The sequence below is a fragment of the Vigna radiata genome, chromosome 6 (assembly GCF_000741045.1).
Source record: "Vigna radiata var. radiata cultivar VC1973A chromosome 6, Vradiata_ver6, whole genome shotgun sequence".
NCBI lineage: Eukaryota > Viridiplantae > Streptophyta > Magnoliopsida > Fabales > Fabaceae > Vigna > Vigna radiata.
The window spans coordinates 30,474,097-30,485,221 of record NC_028356.1 but is presented as its reverse complement, the minus strand read 5'-3'; positions in this window follow the sequence as shown (position 1 = coordinate 30,485,221).

The window sequence follows — 11,125 nt, the reverse complement described above, 5'->3', positions numbered from 1 at the left end:
TGGACCTATTATGATAGGTAACAGGAAGTCCGTCATAATACACTGGATCTATTATGATGAACTTTTCTGTCCGTCATAAAATGTACAGACTTATTATAACACCCAGAACTATAACGCCAGGTTATCCGTCATAATAAGTCAATTTTACCCGTCATAAAAAGCTATTTTTCTACTAGTGTCTTCTAGTGTTCAGTTTTGTTCTTCAACACTTCAAACACTATTACAAAGGGAAATCTTGTAAATAGGTTCTTTGATGTCCAAGTCAGTAATTTGGTCAAAGCTCTAAAGTTAAATCTCAATTAATGTAAAACGTGAAATTAAATTATCATTAATGTTGTATTTATAGTGTTTTTACCTTGTTGACCAAGGGTTCAACTAGATGGACCACACTTTTGTGAACCCATCAACTGTAAAACCCACTAGCCCAATTACGTGTTTCAGGTCCAATTACCTGTTTTAGACTCGAGTGTTACTCCCTCCACCACCTTATCTTCTCCCTACACCTCCCCAATTTTTTCTAAATTCCAATCTTACTCTTTTTACTTTTACCTTCACCTATTTTACTTTTTATTTTTTAAAACCATGATTCCATCTCTCACGCATTCGTACTCTCTTGTAAGTAGTTCTACACTTGCACAATCACACTGACAAAAGAACTAAGGCAAATACACTCTTCACGAACTCCAACTTCAATGAATGCATTTCAACGGTGATTTACTTATCTCCTGCAGACAATATTATAAATTAAATTGCGCATAATACACTAAAAATTAAATAACAGAGAGGTTATGAATCGAAATTGCGAGTGTTATATCTCATCTTAAACTTCCAAAAGAAAACGTGAATAGAGAAAAAGAGAACCTCGAAATTGGAGTTAGGAAGAGGAGGGAAATCTTTGAGGAAATCTGTGGATTTCTTAAAGCTACGGCGCATCTCATCCTCGACTAGACGGTCAACCTCGAGTTTGACTCTGGAGTCGGCGTAGTCGTCGTTGATATAAGGTAATGTGTCGATAACTTTGGCGTCTGAGCTGGTAGGTTTACCGTAAGACGGTGGTGCTTCCAACATTAGAACTTTCCCGTTGCTTTGTTCCGCCATGGTTGCTTTTGTTGTTTTCTGCAAACCATAAAAAGAGAGATAAAGAGACGCGGAGAAAAGGTTTTCCTCTACGCACGCCTCTAATAAGTAGTAACACAATAGTAAAATTTCAGAAGCCCATTTCAAGAGAAAGCACATAATTTTGTTATTGATGCATAAGCCTCATGATGTTTTTCACGACCGACTTGTTCAATCTTTTTGTTCTTCGTCCGACATATTTCATGATTGTTGACACATAAACCTTATTGGACCAACTTTATATTGGAGGATTGACGTATATATTCTTAAAGGGATGTCAACATCCATGGACGGATATTGACATCCGTTTGTCCTTCAAGGGATGTTAATATCCGTGCATAGATGTTCGTAGCCGTTTAAGAATCCAACACATATTCATATCCGTTTAAGTATTACTAAAGGGTAAAAGAGGAATGAGGAGGTACATAGAGCAGTGTGTGGTGGTGGAGGGAGTAACTCCCTAGATCCAATCATGAACTTTAACTATTTAAACACTCCATCCATTCTCTTTGTTAGAGGACATTGGTACTAGGTATCCATACTAGGGTACCCGGTCCCCAGTACCCTGTATGCTAACATCCTTTAGGGCTATAACCCTTATTTGGAAAGGTCAAAGGGCCTTTAGCCCCACTTAGTACATCAACCCCTTAGTCATTACATGATTGCAAGGTGGGCATAGAGTGCCTAGTATCCAGTATGGGCGAAGCAACGTGTCGACTCCAGTACTTGGTTATGACATCTGTGATAAAAGCTTTTGCAAAGAAAAAATGTTATCTTTGGCTTTACCCCTATCAATATAGTAGCCCTTCAGCATCAAAGAGCATGGTGACAAAGAGGTTTAAATGTTGAAGGGCTTTTTGAGTGACATTTGGTGGCAGAGTTTGGCACAAAAATCGAAGCGTAAGCTTCTCGTGAGGTTACTATGGTTAAAGAAGAGTGTAAGGTTTATAAGATTTCTTAGAACAGATGTGACCCAAGAAGTTGAATTGTCACCATTCTGCTATAAATAGGGAGGCATGAACCATAATTCACCACTTAGTTTTTCTAACCTATTTGTTGTCTTGTGTTTACCAAAGAGATTTTCCTTTCTTGAAGCGAAGTACATGGTCTTCTTTATTAGTTATATATAAGTCCTTTAATGATAACAATGTTAGTAGTAAAGTGTCCATGTCTTCTGGCACTTCATCCTTCTTAGGTTCAGGGGTGAGTGTCAAACATTTTATAGAAACTCGGTCAGATCCTCTTACGGAACACGTTGAGGACCCTTTGAAAGGCCAAGGGGATATGACTGGGTTGATATCGAAGTTCGGACTCAGGCATTAGACTATAAATAGGCACGAATACTCCAAAATTAGTTGAGCAACATCTATATTTTCAAGCATGAGGTGTTCGAGGATATTGTATCATTGAAGAGGGTCATCACCATTGGTTGTGTTTGTAATGACAAGGAGAGTTATGATGATGATGATTTCTTCTAAGTCTATACCAATATATTCATGCAACTACATGTCTAAATCCCATTTGATGAATTCACAATGGGCATTCTTTGGCCCTTGAATGTGACCCCTGTTGAGATTGTTGACAACACAATTTCTATATCAATCTAGTTTTTGATGATGACAACACATTGCTTAATAACAAGTACATGTTGTTGCTGCATTACATGTGCTTATGCTGATTAAAGTATAATATCTGTTGAACATGTGTATATGTATGTACTATGTTACACGTTCTTGTGTTGATTGATTGATATATTTCTGGAACATGTGTATATGCTTTAATGTGTCGTGTGCTATGCATCATTCATATGTTTAACTGCACATATTTTAAAGCAAGAAATCACAAGCACTTTTACGAACTTATTCTTGTGCTACAAAGTTCTAGTACAGTCGACTACATTACTAATGGATTTGACTATGCTAAAACCTTTGTACATATTTTGAGAATCATTGCTATGTGCTATTTTGAGAAGAAAAGAATTTCAAAGTGTTTGACATTGTGATAGTCGACATTGTGTTTTACATATTCGACTGTATTTGTTGTTTTATTTGGAATTTTGTTATGCTCTTGCACTCTGACGGCTATATTTTTAAAAGTTAGTTGAGCATTGATGACTTGGTCAACTGTATTGAATGTGTTTTGTTATTTTTTGACCATAGGCTACTAAGTTGACTAAATTGTTATAACTGTATAATGCAGTCGACTGAATTAGTAGCACATTCGACTGAGAATCTGACTGTTTAACAGAAATCTATAAATAGACTGAACACTAGTTTGTTTGGAGACTTTTGATGATTTGACATTTTCATTATTGTTTCAGATTTCTCGTTACTCCAAGAATTCTCCAAGAAGACAATGGTGATCTTTCTTGAAAGAGATTCAAAGAGGAGATTCAATTGTGCATTCATTGGTTGATCAACATCTGCACAAGAAGGTGCTTCTGTGATTGATCGTGTAGGCTTGGCATCCTGTGAAGACTGTTGGAATTTTCTGAGAGGCTTGACATCCTGTGAAGATTGTTGGAATTGGACCTGTTGTGATACAGGGGGATAGTTCATTTCGAGGATTGTTCAAAGTGGTGTTGCAGATTGCAGAAGAGGGGATTCTTACTGCAAGTCTGATTGTGTTGTGCAGCTATATTTTGGTTTTGGGTTAAAGAGGAGATTTATATTTTTGACGTGGAGGTCTTCTATAAATTCCTTGTTGTAAAAATTGCAACCATTATAGTGCATTTGCTTCCTGGGATGGAAGGACACTAGATGTAGGCATTGTTGGCCAAACAAGTATAAAAATCTGTATTTGCATTTCTTTATCCCTTATCTTTTACATTCCAGTCGACTTTATTCTTTACGCAGTCAACTACGTAATTTCCGCTGCATACATATTCTGATTGCTTGCAATTCAAGAAATTTCAAAAAGCTTTATACTTTGATTTCAAGATTGCGAAAAGAATTTGTTTTTGAAACAACACCAATTCACCCCCCCTCTTGGTGAAATAAAGAAGCCAACCTGTTTTCCAACAACCCCAATGCAGCTTCATCCGAACGGGTGAGGATGCGTACAGGCCTTTAGGATCTTGTGCAAGTCATTGTACATAATGCATCCCCTGAATGTTTCTTATATTTTTACTGTTCTCATTGATGGGTGTCGCACTCCCTGCAAAATTTTATGTGCATAAAAGAATGTAGTATAGACTAGGAAGTGACTCCAGAATAAAAATGGTTGGTCATTAACTCAATTACAATGCTTCCAATCACAGATTATCGACAAGTACACACTACTCTAATCCAAATCCGACACGAATAAACCAATTAAGCGAAGTCTAATTCGGTCTTCAAAATCGCAGACTAAGCGAATGCAATGCACAAATTTAATCAGTTAAACACCATATAGTCTAATCAACTAAGCGAAGATTAAACACCGATTAGGCAACTAAGCGTTTACCTAATCGCAGGCACACAACAGAATAAATATTGAGCCAAATCAGAGCGGCAGTAAACATAAATACAGTCCAATAAATCTCAAGGAAGCAAAGTAGTATCACTAACGACCAACCCGACTAACTTAAACTAACATTACAACTAATCTAACACAATCAAACAAAACGAACAACATAATAAACAGAAACATTAAACCAAACAATGCAATAGATAAATATCTAAGCATAATTAAAACTATCAAAATGCTTGAAATAAGAAATGAAAGGCACATCTAACATTAAAAAGAAAAGAAATGCGTTAACGATAATAGGATGCATCAGAATTTGCAGCAAAGTAATGATGCTCGTGGTAAAATCGAATGATGACTCAACTAAAGAAATATAAAACACTAGCAAGCATTTAGTGCATGCTTTATCTAAAAGAAAACGTGAACATTCAAACTACCAATCCAATCAGCGTAAACTTCCAAAGCTCATTTCCATTTAATAAACAAAATTCAAAGTAAAGCCAAGTGAAGGTGGCCTGTTGTACCGCTTCTCCAAAATAAATAAAAGAAAACTGTTTCATTCCTTGTTAGGTCGTTAGCTACTTTTACAAGAGAAAAAGAAAAACATTCAATGCCCTCCGTGTATCTTGTGGTTCCTTCATCTTTTCCAAGACGTGTGTTGCAGCTCTTCACCCATAGCCTTCCATTGTGGTGTCCGTGTGCTACCAAAAAGTAATCATCCCTCTTGTAGTGTGACAACTCTCTCTTTTTTTCCAGCTAATGTAATAGTCCCTTGTCCTAGGAATCTCTTTAGGTTTTTGTGTCTCGATTGTGTAAAATAAGGGTGACTGACCACTTCTCTGCTGTTGGGCCCAGCTTGAACCTGTTGTTGGGCTGTGACCGTGAGGTGCTTGTTGGATGTCACCTGCACACCCCATGAATTCAGCCCAAGTTGCGTGTGTTGCTGTTGTTAACATGGGAGCTGCTGCAGGACATTGGGCTGGAAGCTGCTGTTGTTAAGCTAGACCGAGACTGTTCAGGACGTGTTGCTGAACACACCTCTTCAAATGCTGCAGCCAAAACCCATTCGTGATGTGTTGGACATGGAGAGCTTGGGTCGTGATGCAACTTGTGCTCTTCTTTTCTCCTTTGCAAATGAGTGCAGGTCGTGACTGCTTTTCTTTATGCTTTTGGACCGTGGAATGAGGAGTACAACAAGGAGGTGGTGTCTATTATTTTTAATTAAGTCCGTGCCAACCAGCAGCTTGCTTCTAATCCCCTTTGGGTCGTGGTGTTTCCTCAAGCAGTTGCATGAAGAATGGAAGCTGCTGCAGGATCAGGCCGCGCACTCCCTAGAGCTTGGACGAATGAAGATGCTTATGGATTGCACCTCCTCTTCAATTCACGTGCCAATATGCTGAGCATTTTTCTTTAATTAAAGTGTTTGTGTGTAGTCCGTGGTAGCAATTCAATTTGCTGGACTTTGAAGTCTTGGGCCGTGACCGTGGCTGCAGCACTTTCAAAGCTGGATGTGGCCTTGAGGTGTGGCAATTTATCAACGCTGCCAGCTACACCCGTGACAGGTCTTTCTTTTTTTATAATATAGGATGTGCATCATTTTTTCTATCATGGGCCGTGTGCATATATTAATTCTCCAAGCCAAATACCGTGTGTTATCTCCCATTCTGCTGGACACTCCAATTTTTATTTCCTTTTGCCACGTGCAGCCCCCTTGCTGGACCTCCCATGTGCACCACTCCAAGTTGAATGCTTTTTATATTTATTGTGCACCATGTGCTTTGTATTCCAGTATGGGTCGTGTTGAAGCTTGCTTCTCCAACACTGCTGCTTCTACTGGAGGAATGTGCTTCAATTAATAACCCACGTGTCTCTTGGATGCATCCACTTGTTGGACTTCATTGTGGATGTGAGATTAGCGCATATTGCATGCTACAGCCCCATTTTTAATTGTTGAACGGTGTTGCACTTTGCTTGCTAAATGTCACACCTTTTGTCCAAGCTCACACCTCATTTAATCTCCCAAATGTCTCAAATTATATTTCTAAAATTTTCCCTGTAATTAATAATGCAAATAATTAGCTCAGATAATTCAAATTAATTAAAATTAGAATTTCTGGTCAAAGGGGATGCTGATGAGGGATCGGGTGGAGAAGTTGTGTTGAGCTCTTCTACTTATGTTGAGGTTGCTGATGAAGAGAACAAAGTGAATCAATAGTTTAGCATTATTTGTAAACAAGTACTTAGTATTTTCTTTTATTTTTTGTTTTTCTTTTGTCTATGGCCGGATAGGCCTTGTAACTTCTGTGCGCCCTGGTAGGCCTTAAGAATATGAATATAAGTGTCTCTGACCCATCTTGTTTTATGTTTACACGTCAATATTTTATTTTTATCAAGTTGTATGGGTTTCTTGCATAACTTGTAACTTCGCATAAGACACACATCCAATGTTGACTTACTCGACAGGGTTCAACCTGGATCGGTGTTTATTCAATGGGGAACTCTTTGAAGGGTTATACTCAGACCAGTTGGTAGCCAGTGTAGAACTGTATGGAAGGTTTGACTTAAACCGGTGACCAGCCGGTGGAAAACTAAATGGAAGGTTCAACCTGGACCGATGGGTAACCGATGTGGAACTGTATGAAAGAACTTGCTTTGAAAAAGTGATCTATGAGAAGAAACCCTCGTTTTATTAACAACATCAGTGTCTTGTTAAAACCTTCTTGGGCAAAACCTTCCTTAAGGATAAAAGTTTGGGTAAGGAAAGAGTACACCTAGAGTTACAATGTATGCCCATCTTTACAACTTTACTAAAAAAAATTCAAGTGAGATACATTCTAAGTGTTGTGGACTGCCTGTCCTGATAGATGTTCCAACTTGTAAGCTTCATTGCCGATGACTTTTAAGACCCATAATGGCCCATCCCAGTTTGCCGAGAACTTGCCCTCATTCTTTCTAGCGCTACTTGCCATTCTCCATAATAAGTCACCCTTTTGAAAAGCTCTTGGTCAAAGCTTAGAGTTGTATTTTTGCAAAATTCTTTACTTAGTAGTCGCTTCCCTAATCTGAGACCTTTCTCACTTTTCCATCGTCAGGCTAACAGTCAAACATCTTTGGTTAACTTCTTCTTCGTATTGTTGACGACGCAACAAAGGCTCCTCAATTTTGACTAATATCATTGCATCGATGCCGTACAGAAGACTGAAGAGAGTCTCTTTGGTGATTGACTGTAGGGTGCAATGGTATGTCCATAACACTTCTAGCAACTCTTCAAGTCAATTTACCTTTGTTGAATCCTATCTCTTCTTCAATTATACTAGAATCACCTTATTATTAGTCTTGCTCTAACCGTTGCATTGTTGGCGTTATACTGAACTAGTAGCATGCTTTACACCCAGGGATGGCAAAAATATTCGCGCCCACGGATATCCACAGATAAAATCCGCAACGGATTGTTAATACTCGCAGATATTTACTATCCGCAACCCCGCGGGTAGCAGATATTTTAATACCCGCTTATAAACGGGTCGGGTGTAGGTATTATACTATCTGTACCCGCGAATATTCCCTACCCGGAAAAAATAAAAATAAAAATATAATTTATATTTTATCAAGTTAAATTTAATTAAAATTAACATTAATTTATATTTTACAAGGTTAAATTTAATTAAAATTGAATTTTAATTTATATTTAATTTAATTTATATTTTATATAATTTTTGTAATTCTAGGGTATCCGCGGATATCCACGGGTATCTGCAGATATTTTTTAAGCAGGTATCCGTGCAGGTAGCGGGTGGATTTTTTTTCTCGGGTCGGGTTGTTGGTAGGCACTATCCGTGCTCGACTTTACCCGTTGTCATCCATACTTACACCTAAATTGGTGTAGAAGTTTTCCAATTCTTTGTCCATACACTGTTGCCTATTGTCTGTGATAATGGTATGAGGCACTCTGTACCGACATACAATGTTCTTCCAATCCAGTTAGTAAAGTAGTCAATACCTAATAAAAGAAACTTGACTTGCCATTATCCTAAAGCAAAGGGTCCGAGTATATCCATCGCCCATTTCACGAAAGGGCATGAGGAAAAGATGTTGTGAAGTTCTTCCTGCTGGCTATGAACCAAACTCCCATACTTCTGGCAAGGTTTACTGTCGGACAAAGGTCACACAATCTGCCTCCATCGTTAGCTAAAAGTAACCGGATTTATGCATTTGGGTTGTCATAGTTCTAGCCCTTGAATGATATCCACATCTTCCTTCACGTGTTTCCTGTATTATGTAGTTGGCTTGCTCAGGTGTCACATATTTCAACAAAGACCAAATGTATCCTTTTTTGTACAATTCTTCTCCCAACATCGTGTAGCATGTCGCCTTCCTTACCTAGTCTTTTCCTTCCTCTTCCGTGGCATCTTTAGTTTTCAAATACTTTACACAGGGCGTCATATAGTCCGCCTCTGCTCCATATATCGCCATGCAATCCTCGATTGTTTTCGTGGAAGGAGACACCAACACTTGTTGTAACAAAGACTTGTACCTTCCCTTCTTTTTAATGCTTCCTAATTTTGACATGACATTAACCCTTTTGTTTTCCTTTAGAGGAATGTGTTCTAGCCTCACTTCCACGAAAGTTACCATCATGTTAGTGACTAAGTGATAATATTGCAATAGTAATGGGTCTTTCACCTGGTACTCTCTCATCAAATGTCCCACTATTAACTTGGAATTTGTCTTGCATACCACTATTAACTTCCACGGTTGTTGCTCATACCCTGTTTTGGAATTTTTCGACCTCCTTTAGCCACATATACTTGGCGACATTCAATCTCATGTCTTGCATGCTTGTTGAAGGGGTCATACTTAGGTCGTTAGTGAAGGGTCCCAATTGTAGGGTCGTGACCATATAGGTGAGCATGAACTCTGGGTTAACATTTTTCACCTCCAAGGCCACCTTGCTGAAGCGATCTATGAAGGCTTACAAAGGTTCATCTTCTTCTTGTCGAATGCTAAGGAGGGTGAAAACATGAAGGTCATGGCGACAACTCATTGCAAACTGAGCAGTAAAAACTTGGGTTAAAGTATCAAAACAATCTGTGAAATATGATGGGAGGGCAATCCACCATCTAGGGTCGCGCTCCTTCAACATGAAGGAGAAAGCCTTGCACATGACCATGCCGTTAGTGGAGTAGAGGTTGACCTATGTCATGTATACAGAGATATGTTCATTGGGGTTGATCATATCATCGTACCAGTCCATTGCCAAGGTTTTCCAATGTTTAGGTAATGGTATCTCCATGATGTCATCCACAAATAGATGTTGATGCCTCTCGATCACCTATGGCGGGTGAACCGATTTCGGTACCGGACGATACTCACTTTCTCCTTCACGAGTTAGGCAAGTTTGGAGGGTCCTTAAAGCAAACATCGCATTGTCAACAATTTCTTTCTCTCCTTCCATCCCCTTGCCCTCCTCTACCTTTCTTATGAACTGAGCATTCTATCCATTTCCTCCAATCTCCTTTTGCAAAAATCAGCAAAATCCTGCTGTATTAAGATGGCAACAATGTTAGCCCCAAAGGTATCGACTTTAGTAGCAATCTTTGTTCTTGTTGACACCATTTTCTTTAGCTCCATTTATCTTCACAATACGCCTCTGCACACAGTTCTTCACAAAATACCACTCGATTCCATGATGGGCACCGATTGTTCTTTTAGGACTGAATATATCTTGCAAAGACATTTCTTTCGTAGACCGTCCTCTACACCTTCAGATAATTGTCTTCTAGTACCTGGTTCTTGTCCTTCAACACTCCAAACACTACCATAAGGGCAGACCCTGCAAAAATGTCAAAAATGTTTAAAATGTTTTTTGACGCTCAAATTAGTAATTTGATCAAAACTCTGAAGTCAAATCTCAATTAATGCAAAAAGTAAAAATAAATACTCATTAATGCGATATTTATAAAATTTTGACGTTATTGATTAGGAATTTAACTGGATGAGCCACACTTCTCTGAATCCACCAACAATAAAATTCACTAGTCTAATTAACTCTTTCAGGCTCAACTATCAGCTTTAACCATTTAAATAGTCTATTTATTCTCTTAATTGAAGGACACCAATACTAGATATACCGACTAGAATACTCAATTCGAACCTAAAATCTAATTTTATATTCTACAAAATGTAAAGAATAATAACAAATAGAACAAGTTGAAAATAGTACTTTTGTACTCAATTTAAAAAATAAAATATTATTCCTCCTATCCATTTGGATTCAACGAATAGTTTTACTTACTGAAAATTTGACTGCAAAGAAAATAGTTGTATTATGATATATATCTGCATCGCTGTACACTGTACAACACTACCTTTCATTCGCCAAAGGCTCTAGAAAAAATAAAATAATTCCCAAAACTTTGTATCGAAAAGTGAAAAAGAATAAAAAAGAAAAGAGAAAACAACAATTATTCAATTTTGGATAGAAAAGCATCTGCACCAATCACTGCACTCATCTCTTTTTCTCTATATTCAAATATTGACCAATGATTCCAAACTTTCCTTA